Source organism: Lissotriton helveticus, chromosome 8, assembly GCF_964261635.1.
Source record: "Lissotriton helveticus chromosome 8, aLisHel1.1, whole genome shotgun sequence".
In the NCBI taxonomy this organism is placed as follows: Eukaryota; Metazoa; Chordata; class Amphibia; order Caudata; family Salamandridae; genus Lissotriton; species Lissotriton helveticus.
In genome coordinates this window covers 674,937,491-674,955,132 of record NC_136069.1, presented here as the reverse complement: position 1 = coordinate 674,955,132, position 17,642 = coordinate 674,937,491, and positions in this window count along the sequence as shown.

Here is a 17,642-nt window from a genome sequence, read left to right as displayed (position 1 = left end):
CAAGTATTACTCTCGTGGAGATAGGAAGCAACTTAACTGGAAATGGGGATCTTTATTAGGTCACTTATATCCCAATAGTGGTTTTCCCAATATAGGTACACCTGGAAATTACTCCATGCGCTCCATCTATTTTGGGAACTACATTCTCATCGATGTCTTGTTAAATACAGTAAGGGTCTGAGAGTGACACTGCAACCTGCTTGTCTCTCAATTCGAGTTTTCTTGTTTTTCCCGTAGACAATCAAAAATATTAGCAGTAAAAGAATGTTCAAAACAAGGCAAAAAAACTGTCTTTTAGTAGATATTCCAACTGTGATGACCCGAAGTGTGGAACCACATTGATGTCATCTAAACAGAGTAAACGAGCCACACAGATTTAATAAATGTCACCAGGTGTAAATGAAGGGCCGAAGCATTATAATTAGCTATGGAGGAAATTAAGGGACCAGCTGTATTAGCATTTAAATTGATAAGTGTAAGGCTTTGTGAAAACGAAATAAGACATGATCCTAGATAAAGTCTTGATATAGTATTGCAGGAATGTCCGGGTGAAGAAAAAATGGCCTTATGAGAGAGACAATTGCTGCACTTCAAAAAATGGTGACTCTCAGTGGTAAAGGGAAAAGTCCCTGAGCCCAGACGCAATGAACCACATGAACAGAAATCTGAAAATTTACCTTCAGTGACTCGCCAGCGCTCCAGGTTGAGATGCATATTTGAATGCAGCAGTGTCAGTCATATTAAAAGGATCTAGGAGGACGAAAACAGCCCAACGCATTCTGGGGCCCTGGTCCAACTGCCAGCTTGTGCAATGCCAAAGTCACACCCCTTTCACCTTCTTTTCTGGGTGCCAGTTGTTCATCAGAGCTCATGATTGCAAAGCTGTCCTTATACAATGTCATTAGCTGATGTTGCATCTTTAAAATGTGAATTTAACACAGATGGGCTCTTGCAGATGATTTTTCAGTAAAGGAGAAGTCTGCAACTCGGGTGATCTGTCTTTGATTTTTTAAGGGGTTTTTATTTGTATGTAAGAGATAATAAAGGAAAAGGGGAGGAGATGACTGGTATTTGTGTGGCTGGAAGTGAAAAATGATCTTATGTCATGTACTTAATAGTTTTGTACATCAGCAGACAGCTAATCCAAAGCTAAAAACCCAAACACAGTCATACATGAAGAAGATAGAAAGATTCCAATTTTCTTACAAATATTTTGGGGTCCATTAGGATGTCGGGCGCATTGCCTCCGCCAGGGTGGCGGTGTCCACCGCCACCCTGGCGGAGGCAATCCGCCCGACAACCACTCTTGTTTTCCCCTCCGCCAGATTAGGATGGCGGAGGGGACAGCGGCGGACGGAAAGACCGTCCGCTGCTTTACCGCCGCGGTTGCCTTGCGACCGCGGCAGTAATAGATTAATATGGTGGCGGTGTCCAATGGACACCACCAGCCATATTACAATGGCACAATGTAGGGGCCTTTCCGCGGCGGCAATGCCGCCACGGAAAGGCAGGCGGAGATTGCTGCGGGGGCCCCCTGCAGGGCCCTCAGGTCGCCGCCACTGTCGGGGGGGCACATGGGGGGTACCTATGATACCCCCCCCACATTTACATGTGCAAAGCGACAGGCACCGCGCGGTGCCTGCCGCTCTGCATATGTAAATGCGTCAACTTATGTTTTGCATTGTGGCGGGCGGTGCAGAGAGCACCGCCCGCCACAATGTAGAACATGTAGGATGTGCCCCCCACTGTGGCGGGCACATCCAAAAAACCCCAACGGGACGGTCCCGATCTCCGTTAGGGTGGCGGGCGGACAAAGTCCGCCCGCCATCCTAATGGACCCCTTTGTTTCTATTGCACTGGTGTATCACAGCACTGTGTTATGACAAAGGTACCAACAAAGTTTGCGGCCAGATGTAATAACATTGTAAATGTAAACTAGCAAATATTGAATTTGGATCATGGTGGGCCAAGCACCTGTTTGGCAAAACATTTCTACAAATATGTTTTTTCTGTAGCTGTCTTCTATCTCTGTCTTTCTGTATTTTATTGACAGAAAAAGGTAAATTATCTCAGTAAACTCAAATTTCAGATTCAAAGTTTTTATCAAACTTCCCAAAGGTGCAATTGTGGAATTTCACTCTATTTTCTGTTAATTAGTACTGATCACTGGCTGAAATACTGTACCGACAATCAGTGTTTTTTTCGGGATGTGCTCAAATGAAGCTGAGGTGAAAAAACAAGGTGAAAACATTCACCTCAATGAAGTATTACCTCAACCAGATCCTTTGTTCTTCAACTTGCCATATTAAAATTCTACATAAAACTCAACAAAAATGCACTGTTGACAGAGATAATAAAATTCAAAAGTAAGCAAAGTGACCTAAAGAAAGATTGGGAGTAAGAAAACTATTAACTTGCCCAGGTGGCCCAAGCCCAAAAGGCGTAACTGTCTTCTATCTCTGTCTTTCTGTATTTTATTGACAGAAAAAGGTAAATTATCTCAGTAAACTCAAATTTCAGATTCAAAGTTTTTATCAAACTTTCCAAAGGAGCAATTGTGGAATTTCACTCTATTTTCTGTTAATTAGTACTGATCACTGGCTGAAATACTGTACCGACAATCAGTGATTTTTTCGGGATGTGCTCAAATGAAGCTGAGGTGAAAAAACAAGGTGAAAACATTCACCTCAATGAAGTATTACCTCAACCAGATCATTTGTTCTTCAACTTGCCATATTAAAATTCTACATAAAACTAAAAAAAAATGCACTGTTGACAGAGATAATAAAATTCAAAGTAAGCAAAGTGACCTAAAGAAAGATTGGGAGTAAGAAAACTATTAACTTGCCCAGGTGGCCCAAGCCCAAAAGGCGTGCTGCAACCTTTATTGGCTTATGGGGGCAGCCTGGATCAAAAGTAAAACCACTCACCTGGATGCATAGAATTTCCTTTGGCACAGTCCCTGACTACACGGCACAACACTTTTGCTTGTACAGTCTAAGCAGGATATTGAGATATAATGGATGTAATTTAAAGTTCACAGTACAAACAAAAGAATCACAGTAACAAAACTATTAACTTGCCCAGATGGCACATGCCTAAGAGGCTTCTTTAACCTTTATTGGCTTTTGGTGACAGGCCAGATCAAAATTAAATACACTCACCTTGGTCCATAGAATTATCTTTGGAATAGTCTTTGACTACAACAGACAACTTTTTTTCCTTGTACAGTCTGACCATTAGATTGAGATATGTTGAAATGTTTTCTAAAACCATCCAGGAAAAAAAATAGGTTGCAAATCCTTTCCAGATGTGGTTAACACTTTGTGGAACTTTTACCTGGGTGTTATCAGTATTATAAGCATCTACATTCATTGTAAAAAGCACCAAAATCACTAAAAAACAACCTGTACATGTTTCCCACTTCATCTTTTACTTGTACAGTCTGAGGAGGATATATACCTTAAAATTGCAACTGAAAAGTTTAAACTTACAACTTTAAATTTCCCAGTCTGTCAAAATTGAGTCACAAGGGGCATGGTCTGGCCACGCAACAAGATGACCGCATAATCTCAGAGCTCCGTGCTGTGGGGAGCCCCAGAAGGCAGTGTGAGGTCTTCCTTGTAATCATTTATCGACTTGATCCCTGATTTCTAGTGCTGAACCTGTCGGGATCGATGAATTACTCTCCCACCGACTATGGACTTCTATTAGCGCCATTTTTATTGAATGAGGGTAAAATGGCAACCAACGTCATATGCAAGAAGCAACTATGCTCAATCTTCTGTAAAAAGTGTACCGCAAATCGATAATCATCGGCAGCACTGATGAAGAGTCCTTCTCCTATGGGTTCATACTGAGGTGTGGTCTCCTAATTAGACTTTCACTTCTGTGGTCTACCTCGAGATTTTAGCTTGTCTGTGATGCTCCTCATGCAAATTAAGATGGCATGAGTCTTCTATCTTTGTCTTTCTGTATTTTTTTGACAGAAAAAAGGTAAATTATCTCAGTAAACTCAAATTTCAGATTCAAAGTTTTTTTCAAACTTCCCAAAGGTGCAATTGTGGAATTTGACTCTATATTCTGTTAATTAGTACTAATCACTGGCTGAAATACTGTACCGACAATCAGTGTTCTTTTCGGGATGTGCTCAAATGAAGCTGAGGTGAAAAAACAAGGGGAAAAAAGGAAGTATTTCCTCAACCATATCATTTGCTCTTCAACTTGCCATATTGAAATTTTACATAAAACTCAACAAAAATGCACTGTTGACAGATATAATAAAATACAAAAAGCAAATCTATAATTATCTGCAGCAGAGATGAAGAGTCCTTCTCCTATGGGTTCATACTGAGGTATGGACCCCCACTATGACGGCACACTATGACGCATTTATGGAGCTGCTTTGAGAATTTAATGAGGTATGGGCGATACGACTTCTAGCTCTCCTACAAATCTGCATCAGAGTACTGTCATCTCTTGCTCCATGATGAAGGAAATATAAAGCGATATGAATTAAGTTCTCCTCACAGCGCGATGGTTTGTACTGTTGTCAGGCCTCAAAAGTTCTCTTGATTACCTGTGTTTACCGTTATCCTCAGAGCAGCCTCAGCGAGTTCATTCATCTTGCCATAGCCATCTGTCAGACCCACGTCAGGCGCTTTTCTCATCATCAACAAGGCTTAATATATAAATGGTCTGTGGTTTATCTGGGGAGAGATATCCCCGACTTGTCTTACAGCGAAAAAATAATGTACAACAAACAAAATACTGCCTCTGGATACACAACTGCCTGCACCATTCAGTTTACATCATTATTGTCTCATATATTGCCCACTCTTTACTACTGCTTTCATACAAAGACTGATACTAGTTGATAAACAAAGTAGGAAAAAAAACAAAAAAAGAAGATATTCATATCAGGAATCTGGAAGTACAGGAAGGATTTTCATCATCCACCTGCCGGGGTAGAGGAGTACACTACATCAACGCTTTCTCTTGTTTGCCCTTCCTTGGGGGCATCTACACTCACTGGTTACCACACAGAGGTCAATAAATGGTTAGAAATACTTACGCAACAGCAGACGGATTCAGAAGAACTGCTAATGTCTCTTGGTAAGGTGTCTAGTAAGCCAACCAAACAACTCCTCTTTTTGGATGATTTAAACCAGAGGCGTCCCATCTCAGAAATAAGTGGAACTACCCTCCCGGCTCAGAAAGCGTCTAACCTCATGACAACAATCACGATCGAATCGACCATGGATTGAATACTCCAGGAAATCTCTGCAGTGGGACATTGATTAGAAAGCATTGAAACTTCTAAATCGGCCCTCACGACTGAGACTAAATCTATCAGCACAGACATCCCTGAATTTAAGAGCCAGAAGGATGGCTTATCTTCAAGGGTGACAACGGTTGAGAATTGCCTTGATATGATCCCAAGCTTCAATCAGGGTCTTCTCTTCCTTAGAAGTAAAATTGTAGATTTGGAAGATAGAAACCATTGTGATAACATCCGTTTTTTGGCTTCCCAGAGAAGACAGAAGGCCTAGACACTAAATCCTTTCTTAGAGATGTCCTTCCAAATCTCGCAGGTCTGACTTTGGACCCACCAATGTAAATGCAGCGAGCCCATCTTATCAGATCATACAACATAGGTAAAAATACGGGATCACGTCCACTCATTGTCTGCTTCCTACGCCATGAACAAGCCCGTCAGTTAATTATAGCAGCTAGTACTCATGGCCCGTATGTATTCGAAGGTCACAAGATCAGAAAGGCAGCGGATTTCTCGAAAGAAACTCATGAATGTTGTAAAGCCTTCCTTTCTCTTAGACCCCATTTACAACAGCAGTACAGAAGTATACAGAAGTGATGGCTTTCCTCCCATAGTTGTGCTATTCTTGCTCTATGTGGCCCAAACCACCTGCTGCACATGTTAATATTTTCTAGATAGCGATGCCTCTCATTGCTCCCTGTACATTGTATGACCTGAATTGCTATGTATACATCCCTGTGTTAGTAAGGGGAAAATGTCACTATGATGATGTATGTATTGGAGAGGGAATCACTTTTTGTGAAAGCGTTTTATACCTGTACCGGTACCCGGTTATTGTTTATATAAAATAAAAAAACAGTCAAAAAAAGTATTCTTATTACCTCAATGCTGTTAATATTATTGCACAGACGTATCTTTCACTATTGACTTTGTTGCCGAATGGGTTCCTCTGGCACACATAGCCTGAAAGTTTAGACCTGCACAGAGCAGTCCCATTCCCCTAGTGCTGTGTTTTTCCCACGTAGCATATCTATTACTTTTCCCTTTCTTTCTTTTGTCTTTCTTCCAGCTTTTCTAGAATCTTGCTTTTCCTCCTCCTCTCTTGTTCTTCTGTGTACATATAAGCGACTCTCTTATTTTGCTTTTTACAACCCTATAACCTCCTTGGAGTTTACAGAAGATTTTTTATTTCGTCCTTGACCTTTCTCCTTACCCGGAACTTACCTACTTTACTTTCCATTCCCCTTTTCTTTTCCTTCCTTTTTTTTAACTTCCTTTTTCCATCCCCTTTCTCGTACATAGCCTTTTCTTACCCTGATATCCCCCATAATCTGTACAGCATTTATTATTAAACTTTATTTCCTTCTTTACTTCACTCTTCCCATAACATAACACCTTTCATTCATTACATTAGCTTTTCCATCAAAACCATCCTCATTCACCTTCTAACGCAATTATGACAGTAAATATTTCTTGTTCCTCTCTTCCATTACGTATTATTTCGTAGAATGTTAATGGCCTTATGCATTTTAATAAACGCAAGAAAGTACTCTCTTATCTGCAAACGAAAAGAACTGATGACTCTCTTCCGCAAGAGACTCATTTGGAAACTTTAGAACCATCTAAAATCAGTGAGATTGGGTGGGAAAAGTCATCCATTGTGGAATGACAACACAATCTTCTTCTGAGAAGGGTCAACCAAAGAAATGTGGAGGGGCTATTCTCCAACACAAATCCCGTCACAATTAACACCTGGGTTGATCCAGAAGGCAAACATGTCTTTGCTAAGTTATAAATAGGAGATAGGATACTTTGTGTTGACTTAGTATACGCTCCAACGGAAGGTAAACGCTCATACCTTCCCAACCTGAAACGCTTGCTAAGTGAAATCAGACCCGTCAGCTACGTCATCAATGGTGACTGGAATCTTCCACATGACGCAGTTCTAGACCAGATCAGATCAGAAAATGCTTTATTTGTTTTAAAAATTGTTAAACCATAAAAGCACAAAACATAATAAACACTAAAAACATATTTTCATGTATAAATACAAAATACAAATTCAAACAATGTTTTAAGAAGAAATAGGACCATCCATTGTCAGCCGTTGTCTGACCACCCCTTTCAAATATTTAACAATGTGATCTGTCACGGGTCTGTCATTAAGATATTGCAGCTTTAGAAAGGTGGGGCGACATTGTCTCAAGCCATAACTCATTAAAATTGGTAATATATTTTTTTTCCTGGGCATAAAATAAAACTAGCAAAAAAACATAACGTGGATTGTCGACTGAACAGAGATATTGTCACTAGGCCATAGGCATAAGGTGCGGGACCAGTCGTTGGTTTTTGCGAAGGTAACCCTAGTGTGAAAAATGCCAAGGTGTAGGCGGGTCAATAACAATCTATCATAGGCTCCTGCAGTGTTCAGTAAGTATGGTTGTATCCCTGGTTGAGTCAAGAGTAGTTGGTGTGTACTCACCGACGGTTTTACAATATTACTGGATAGATTAATGGACACCCGATAGTCCAAACATAATGATTTTAAATTATTTCTAGTAACATTGTTCAGGCTGTCAGGATTGGAGAAATATTCCGGATGTCCTATACTCTCTGAATATTTTTTGGCATAAGTCAACCAGGAAATACGATCAACCCCATCAAGGGACAAACAATCTTTAATCAGGTCCCTGTTCAAATCAGTACAGATACAAGTCCAAACTTTATGCCACAGCAAGATGGGCTGCAGTTTAATCAAGTCTAAAATATAAGGTAACCCCAACTCAGCGTGGCATACGAATGCGGCTGTGCTACTGGGTACTGCCAAAAGATATCTCAGGAACCTGTTTTCAACTATTTGCAGGCACTCCGCATTAGCATAACCCCAGATGCCTGCTCCATACATAGCAACAGGAATGCATTTCGCTTTATAGATTGTTATTAAGTCTGCAACTGGGCGCCTCCCCAATTTTCTTTCAAAGTTGAATATAGCACCAGTGGCTTTACAAAATAATAATTTCCTCGATTCAATAGCTTTAGACCATAAAACCCTTTTTTGAAAAACAATGCCCAGATAAGATAAATGAGCCGTGTGTTCGAGTTTCCTATTATCGATGAAGAATTCTCGGCACTTGATGCTGGGCTTACAACATTTCATTGTAAATGTTTTGGTTATAATAACATGAAAATCAAGATCTAGCATATAGGCAGAAAAGCTGGTAATTACATTTTGTAGGCCAATGGGGGTACGAGCCAATAAGACGGCATCGTCAGCATATAATAAAGCTCCTATTGGCCGCCCATTAATGCATGGCAGATCATGACAATCATTACTTAATTTTGCTCCCAGGCTATTAATATAAAGAGTGAACAAGTGGGGTGCCAACACGCACCCCTGCCTCACCCCCTTCTTTACCGGTAGGGTCTTACTGAGTTCACCACCCCTTCCATAGCGCACCCGGACCCTAGCATCTAAGTAAGACTGTTTAAAAAAAGTTAAGAATGGATGGATCAACCCACATAATATCTAAAATGCTCCATAGCTTCTGATGGTTAACACAGTCAAAGACTGAACTCAAATCAACAAAACATAAGAACAAATTCCCCTTTTTAGCCTTTAAATACTTTCCTACCAGTTAGTTCAGATTCAGACATTATTCTATGGTTCCCACACCGTGGCAGAAGCCGTACTGTAATTCAGAAATTATACAGCTTTCATCTGCCCCTAACTGGAGGTGGTTTAAAATGACACGTCCAGCCACCTTTGCAAAAGAGTCTAATAGTGATATTGGTCTGTAGCAGGACGGATCGTCCCGATTACCCTTCTTGTAAATAGGGACAATTATTGATTCCGTCCAAATGGCTGTGAATCCCAAGGATAAACAAGCTTTTAAAACCAGGGCTAGCAGGGGTCCGCATAGCAATGGATCTGATTTAAATAAATCCACTGGTATACTGTCGGGGCCCGGGGCTTTGCCCCCCTTACTTTCATTAATGGCCGAGATCACTTCCTGGGCTTCAAAGTCAATTTCAATAGGAAGATGGTTTGGAGGATTTAAACATTTGGCCGCCTCATTTTGGGGGTCCACCTGATTATTATAAAGGCCAGAAAAGTGGGACACCTATTTATCCTCCCCTATTGCTTTTTCGATACTAGGCAGGTTACCTGGGGCCAGGAAAGGGGCACTCACTGCCTTCCAAAAACCTTTCATATCTTTCAAAGCTGATGCTTGCTTTAGATCTTGCCATAGTTCCGACTTTAGGATCACCTTGTGTTCCTTAAGAGACGTCTTATAGGCTAATCCTGCCCTTTTTATATCAGGCTCGATCTTTTTAGGGCTTATGTAGGGCGGTTATCAAGGCTGTATGGCTTTGAAAACATTTGGAATTAAACCAACCACTTCTCTTATCAGCCCCTTTCTTACTTTATGCCCGTAGTCTGTTTTGTATAGTCTGAGTTATTTTCCCAAAAGAACTAGGAATATCAGGTTTATTTGTATTTTCATCAAGGCAGGCTATAAAATCATCTTTACAGACGGTCAAAAGATGCTTACAAAGTTCAAGTTGATTTACACCCGCCAATGTAACTATGTAACCATTTCTTCTATTGATAGCAATATCTCCCGCCAAGTGAGTTACCGATGTCTTACTTGTTAATACTTTGGCAGGGAGTTTTAAAAGGATACTGATCGGATAATGATCACTAAAAGCAAGATGATGTACTTTAAAATTGTGTATTCTGTCTGCATATCTGTTTGATACCAATATATGGTCTGTGGCTGAAAACAAGCCACCTCCATTAAAGGTACTATTAAAAGAGGGTGGGGGAAAACAGACACTCTTTGCAAATCCCAAGTCCATAGAATATTTTAACAAATTAAATAAATCTCCAGGAGCGGTATGCAGAAAATTGGACGAATCATTTGCATCATCTGGATCTACACCACAAACATCTCCCACGGTATATGGGCAGGGTCCACAATTAAAATTCCCACCCCAGATTATACAGTAGTCTTTACCGGAACTTCTTTGGGTCTTGTCCAAATCTCTCTGGAAATGCATTAAGATTTGTCGGGTGTCCACAACTGGTAGATTATTCAAAAAATTGACAGGTCTAAATGATACTTATTATCTAAGTTGATTTTTAACACCTGACAATAGGTTTTAGACTTAATGAGATCTATCTTATGAGCATTTACCCTATAGGACACATAAATGCAAAGGCCGCCCTTATTCCTTCCCTTACTTGATAGCACTGCTGGACTGGAAAATGTCTTAAAACCATTAATATGTAAGATGTTAATGGACCAAGTTTCTTGAATACATATAATGTAAAATTTATAGATGAACTCCAGGTAGGCAGGGTTAGACACTTTACCTTTGAGACCTGCCACATTCCAGAACAAGATCTCTATTTCTTTCAGTCTAGGGCCGGACTGTGATGTGCAGTCAAAGGGGACAGGAGCTACATTGGGGCCACCAGAGCCATTTAGTGTTTCACTATAAGAAATGTTGACCTTCGATTGGGTTATTTTACTCTGGGTATTACAATTATTTCAATTATTAGCAACATTTTTTTCCTTAATGTCAGATTGATCAATATTTACAAATAAAGCTGTGTGTTGCGAGGATGTTCCTTTTGATTGGCATTGTACTTTATTGCTAATATTGTTACTAAGTCAATCATTGTCTTCCAAAGAAGAAAGGGCCTCAAATCTATTAGTCAAGGGTAAACTGAATTGAGTATGATGCGTGTTATTCACAAAGTGGGCTGAGGGCTGAGTCTCCAGTCCTGCACATCGGTGATAGTTAGTAGGGGGCCTCCAGTCCTGCACATCGGCGATAGTTAGTAGGTCTAGAAAAAATAGGTACCTTAGATATATGTAATGAAGGAGACAGAGCATTACTGGGAGACATAACATTAGACCACGCATTGGTGGTTCATTGGCACCTCTGTCATCTCTCAGATCAGGAATACACCTTCCTTTCTTTTGCTCATGGCACCCAATCCAGGATTGATTATTTTCTTATTTCCCAATCAGTAGTCGTAATCACTAGTGAATCCCATATTTTTTAAACTGCCCTTTCTGACCATTCCCCAGTTCTTCTTGCTCTAGAAGTGGGTTTAACCTCTCCAGGCAGTAAACCATGGCGTATGGATATTCAGAGATGCTGCTTGCCCCAGGGTAAAGCCCAACTATGATCTCATCTCTGTGATTACTTAATTATTAATAAATTATCATTTACCTCCTGTAGAACCATATGGGTGGCTGCAAAAGTAACTTTTCTCTACCTGTAAAAATCATTATGTACAATATGTCACTGATTTAGAGTCACCTGAGATACAGGCCTACTGACATGAACACACCAAAAAGAAGTATCAAAACATATCAAAATGTTATTGTCAATTCATGAAATTTAACCTTTTACATAGATACATAATAAGAACAGAGCACATCCCACACCACACACACTCAACCATTCAGACATCCAAATTCATGCCCACACATACTCTGACATTCAGGATTCCGACAACACATAAATCTTGAATGAGAACAAGTGGATCAATACCCCCACGGAAAAATGACATCAGTAATTGTCCATTAAGGAGCAAAACATATTTTTTACAGAAACAACATAAACATTAAATATAGCAAATAAAGTTGAAACATAACAATATATAATCAGATGATCAATAGAGTTCAGATCAACAAACTCAAAAGTAAATCTCAGGGGGATTGTGGAGTGACAATAACAATTGAGGTCCATGAGTATACTTCTGCGCCGACGCGCGTTTCGGTGTTAGACCCCAATATGGATCTCACCTTCCTCAGGGTGCATATACCAAAAACAATGGTCATGAGACGTGCCTAGAATAAACAGAAGACAATTTGGCATAATAGATACCTTTGATAACAATCACATGGATCAACGAGCCATTGATAGGCATATCAGAATATAGTGATCCAAAGGTGTAATTAGTAGGCACAGCTTCAGGATGGAGATGTGAGGATAAATAGTCGGGTAACTAGTGCACACTGGAAGAACATACACATAAGAAAATACCAGCCAGACATATTGTGCAACAGAGTGTGAAGCATAGCTTTACATGTGCAGTGTGTGCACACTCATAGATATCCAATTATGAGTGCATCGAAGAAGCGCATGATTGCGTGAAAAGTGCTTATAGCCACAACCCAAAAGATGAGAAGGAACAAATAAAAAATAAAAACGAAAAAATTGATATTTAGAATAGAGAAATAGAAATAAAGCAAGCAATACAAGGTATCTGGACTTCAGGATGAGCGCACAAATAACAGCAGCAGAATGTCAGTAAGGGAACAAATGAAGGGATACCGAAACCCAAGGGTAGGGCCTGATTCTAGAATGCACAAACACAAATGGAAGTAAGAACTGACATAAAGAGAGTCAATATGAAAAATGTTCACCAGAACAAGAGAATAGCGCTCACCCCAGGCAGTACACAGCGGTTGAGCTAGCGAGTCGAAGTCAAGAAGAATAGTTGGGATACTGCATGGCAAAATAAGGACAGGGAGTCCCATGTTTCCAGGGCCTGAAGCGCTCCACAAGGCGCCGCTCAATTTGCTAAATGGATGGGCTACACAGAATTCAAATAACAGCGGTGGGCGTCCAAAAATGCAGACACTTCAGCGCCTAGGCAGGGGGACAGATGGAAAAGTAAACGTACAGATAAAACTACACGAGGAAGAGTATGTGGGTGACAGGTCCCAGAGGCTCAACGGACTCACCTGCTGCTGGAGGATAGCACCAATGAAGACGCCCAGTGGGAAACTGGCAGGTAGCCGGACCAACTTAACGCCCATGGGAGCAGGGACAGACTTTAAACACAGTGCCAATTGGCATGCATCCGGCTGCAAGCGTCAGAGCGGAACAAGGCAACGCCCCTTCGTACTCCGTAAAGAGGAACGCAGCAAGATGAAAAGAGTTCTGAAGGGTTCCATAAACATCCCAGAAGCGTTAGTCATAATGAGCACATAAATAATGAGGGACGAAGATCAGGTAATGGCATTCTCCCACGGGAGGCCCTCTTTGAGTCCTTTGTCTTTTGTGTTAAAAGTGTACATCCAAAACACTTTTCTTGCCTGTAATGTTAACATCTGTGCCCATTTGGGCATGAACCTTTTTCAGTATTGACCATTGGAGGTCCCCTTCAGTGTGACGGGCATCAATCCAGTGGCTGACCAAGGGGATGCATATTTGGATAATCTAATATTAGATTTATGCTCCCCAATACGTTTTCTGCACTCCCATCTGGTTTCCCCTACATATGCCATATTGCAGGGGCACACAATTATATAAATGATGTTTGACGAACTGCAGTTCGTAATTTCTTTAAGGAAAATCGTGCGGTCATTGACACAGATGTGGTCATTGACGATGGCATTGTGAGAGGTTTAGCATGATCTACATTTGTGGTTGCCCTTGACCTGCTGGTCTCCTGTGATGGACTTTTGTGAGTGGTGGTTTTTATCGGATCTTTCGGCCCTCACCAAGATGTTTCCAAGGTTCTTATTTCTTTTTAATGCGAAGAGGGGTTTTGACATCGATTGTGCGTGTTGACCCAAATTTAAGATGTGCCATTGAGAATTGAGTATTTGGCGTATCTTGAGATCAAAGTTGGAATGTTTGGTAACGCAGACCAATCAATCGTCTGTTCCTTTTGTCTGGGCTGGAATATTGACTCGCGGGCATAATACCTCACTCTTATGAGGGCATCTTTATGAGCTTATCAGGGTATCCCCTCCTAACAAGCTTGTCTTTTAGATTTCAGCATGTGCCATGCAGTTCTTGATGGTATTACAATTTCTGTGGAGATGCAGACATTGACTAAATAGAAAACCATCCTTCTGGCACGTTGGATGGAAACTGCTGTAATGCAAGAGGATATTCCTTGCTGTGGGTTTGGTAGATAAAGATATCGATAATTGGTAATTAAGGTGCTCCATCCGCATGTCAAAGAATTCCAGGTTGTTGTTACTTATGTGTGCAATAAATTTTAAGTTGGAGTCCGCTGCATTGATCCACAAAAAAAACGTATCCAAGGTGTCCTGGTCACCCTTCTAGATGAAAAAGATATCATAAATAAAGCAGGGCCAGTGACAGATGTTCTGAGTAAAGGAAGCCAATTGATTATAGATGTTGATATTCTCAAAGTGTCCCATGTATAGACATAATACACCTGGGGTGCACGTTGCTCCCATGCTGACTCCTTTCAGTTGTTGGAAAAAACAGCCGTCACACTCAAAGAAGTTCTGGCGGAGAACAATCTCAAGGTATTGAAGAATAAATGTAGAGTTGCTGTATGTATCTTCTGCTTCAACAATTTCCCTGATGACCTTCAGGGCTTCCTTTTGCAGAATGTTGGTATACAAGGACTCTAGGTCCATGGTTACCAATATTTCTTTTTCCTGGTCATATGGGAGGCCTTCAATTTTGCATATATATAAAGTGACTGGTTTCTTTTACGTATGAGGGCAATCTGGATACGAGAGGTTGCAGGAAACGGTCAACATATTTAGATAGTGGTTCTGGTGCTGCCCCAATCGTAGAGACAATAGGTCTCAATGGGGGATTGTTCTCATCCTTGTGGGTCTTTTGCACCCCATAGATAATAGGTATGCGGGTGTGACAAAGAGTAAGAAATTCCGCCTCTTTCTGACAAATATCGCCTCTATCAACAGCTGCTTCAACAATTCCAAGAATTCTGTGTTTAAGATTAGGTTCAGGATTGGACATAATATTTTTGTAATGCATTTGTGAGCATAAAAGGTTCTCCATTTTGTCTCCATATTGAGTGGTGTCAAAGATCACTGTGCCGCCTCCCTTGTCGCAGGATTTGATGGTTAAATCTCTGTTGTTTTTAAGCTCAAGGAGGTTGCCATTCTCCTCCCTGGTGATGTTAAAAGAGGGTTTAGGCACATACACTGCACATGTAAAGTTATGCTTCACACTCTTTTCAATGGCTCTTTTATCCATTTGATTGTTATCACAGATATCTATTATGCCAAATTGTTTTCTGTTTATCCTAGGCATCAGTGACGTAGTGCAGATAATGATTTGTACAGGTAGAGGATGTTTTCTTTGATTAGTATACCAGTAAATACGTTTGTGTCCTTTTATGAAAAACTTTTCACTCTCGAGACTTCAGCAACTAAAGAACAATTAACTGCCTATCTCGCGAATATTGATCTTCCATGCCTTACAGACGAGGCTAGAGACTCGCAGAGAAGAAATTACTGCAGCCATTGCCAAATTACCTTATCACAAAACCCCAGGAGAAGACGGATTCCCTGCAGAATATTATAAATGGTCTGGTGAAGAAACAATTGATACTCTTTATTCTGCCTTTCATGAGGCTGTTCAGACATCCACACTTGGTCCAATTTTTAATAGGGCGTTAATTTCAGTTATCCCTAAGCGGGGTAGAGATCCGCTCGCTTGTGGTAGTTATCATCCTATCTCCTTAATAAATAGGTATATTAAAATCTTGGCAAGTCTTTTAGCGTCTCAACTCCGCAAAGTTATTCCATCCCTCATACGCCATTCTCAGGTTGGCTTTGTCCACATTACTTCCCATGTATGCTTGTATATGGGCTTTTGTCTGAGGATCTATGCATCCTCACCTAGCTTCTGCCAAACTAATAGCTCATCCCTCCCACGTTGGTTTGGGTTTGCCTTCTCTGGAACATTACTTTTTAGCCTTACAACTCTCACAATTAGCCTACCTACTTCCAGGTATGACTGACCCGCCATAATGGGTTACAACAGAACACGCACTACTTAACTGTAATGACGACCTTGAATTTTTATAGGAACCCCTGAGTCTACGAATATCTCCTCCGCACCCTGTGATGAAAGCTTCATATCAAGCATGGCATTGGGAACATCATCTTCTTGGGCTTTCTCATTGTATGCACTCTAAAGCTCCACTTTGGGGTAATGAAAGCCTCCGAATAAATGGTCATGCACTTCACTTGTCTAGTTGGAATTCAAGAGAAATCCAGACACTAGATCAGGCCATACTAAATGGAGAGTTGAAATCCTTTGACCTGCTTTGTGAGGAATGTATTCTCCCATCACCAGATGTCACGACATTTGCAACTGCAGCGCTGTCTGAGGTGATATTTAGGTCCTTTTCCTTGCATTTTAGAATCATCACCGATATTCGATTATCTTCTTATCTGGGTAAGTCATAAGAGAGTCATTTTGGGATTATATTGTGCTCTAACTATTCACTTATACCCACAACCATTCCTTAAATCTCTTTGTGAGAAATGGCAGGAACGCTTACACATTATCAAAGATGAAGATATTTGGCTGGACATACTGGAATCCTCAGGCAAGGGTACCCGGGAAGCACGCTTGAAATTTTGCCTTTTCCAAACTTTACATGACTGTACTGGACGCCTTTGAAATTACAAAGAGCAGGATTATTACCACACTATAAGTGCTGAGGTGTTCTTGAAAAAATTGTGACTGTCTCCATATACTCTGCGAATGTCCTTCTATACACTGATTTTGGGCTCAAGTAGGGGATACTCTTAAGGGAACAATTCCCCTCTGTCTTCCCCTTACACCCCACATTATTTTATTGCATGATCTTGGGAGTTTACCTGACATTACACACCCACAGCGTCGTCTTTTACATACAGCACTCTCTACAGCCAGAATTTGCATCTAAAGACTGTGGCAATCGCCTAGTCCTCCCTCAAAGGAGGATAGGATGGTAGCAATAATCCAGACGGCATCCCACAAACTTATTAAATATAGACTACAACATCAGGAGAAAATGTTCCAACAAGTATGGGCTTCTTTTCTCCAAGACTCCTGAACGTTTTCTTTTACTACCTTGCTCTTTCCCTCTCCCCTCCACTATTTCATCTTACCTCCTTTCCCTCTCCGTCCCCTTTTCTCTCACTCTGTCCTTATCCCTTTCTTTCTCTCTTTCTTCTCTTTCTCCCCTCTTTTTCTCTTCTTAACTTCTCGTTTTCCTTTTCTCTTTCTCTTATGCACTTGTTATTTCTTTTTCCGGGTAATGTTATGTCATTCTGTCTCAATCATCTATTTATTCACTCTTCTATTTATTTACTCATCTATTTGATCATCTATTTACTCATGTATTTATGTATTTATCTATGTATTTAATATTTAAGTATTTATCTATTTATCTATTTATTTATGACTCTTTAGGACCTCCCATCATCCTCAAAGTACATTACATTTTACATATTTAATACTTCTGTAGGTCTAATTTTTATCCGTTTAATCTGCCCTGTCCATGATCCATTATTTCTAACCCATCCCATTCTAATGAATAACCGGA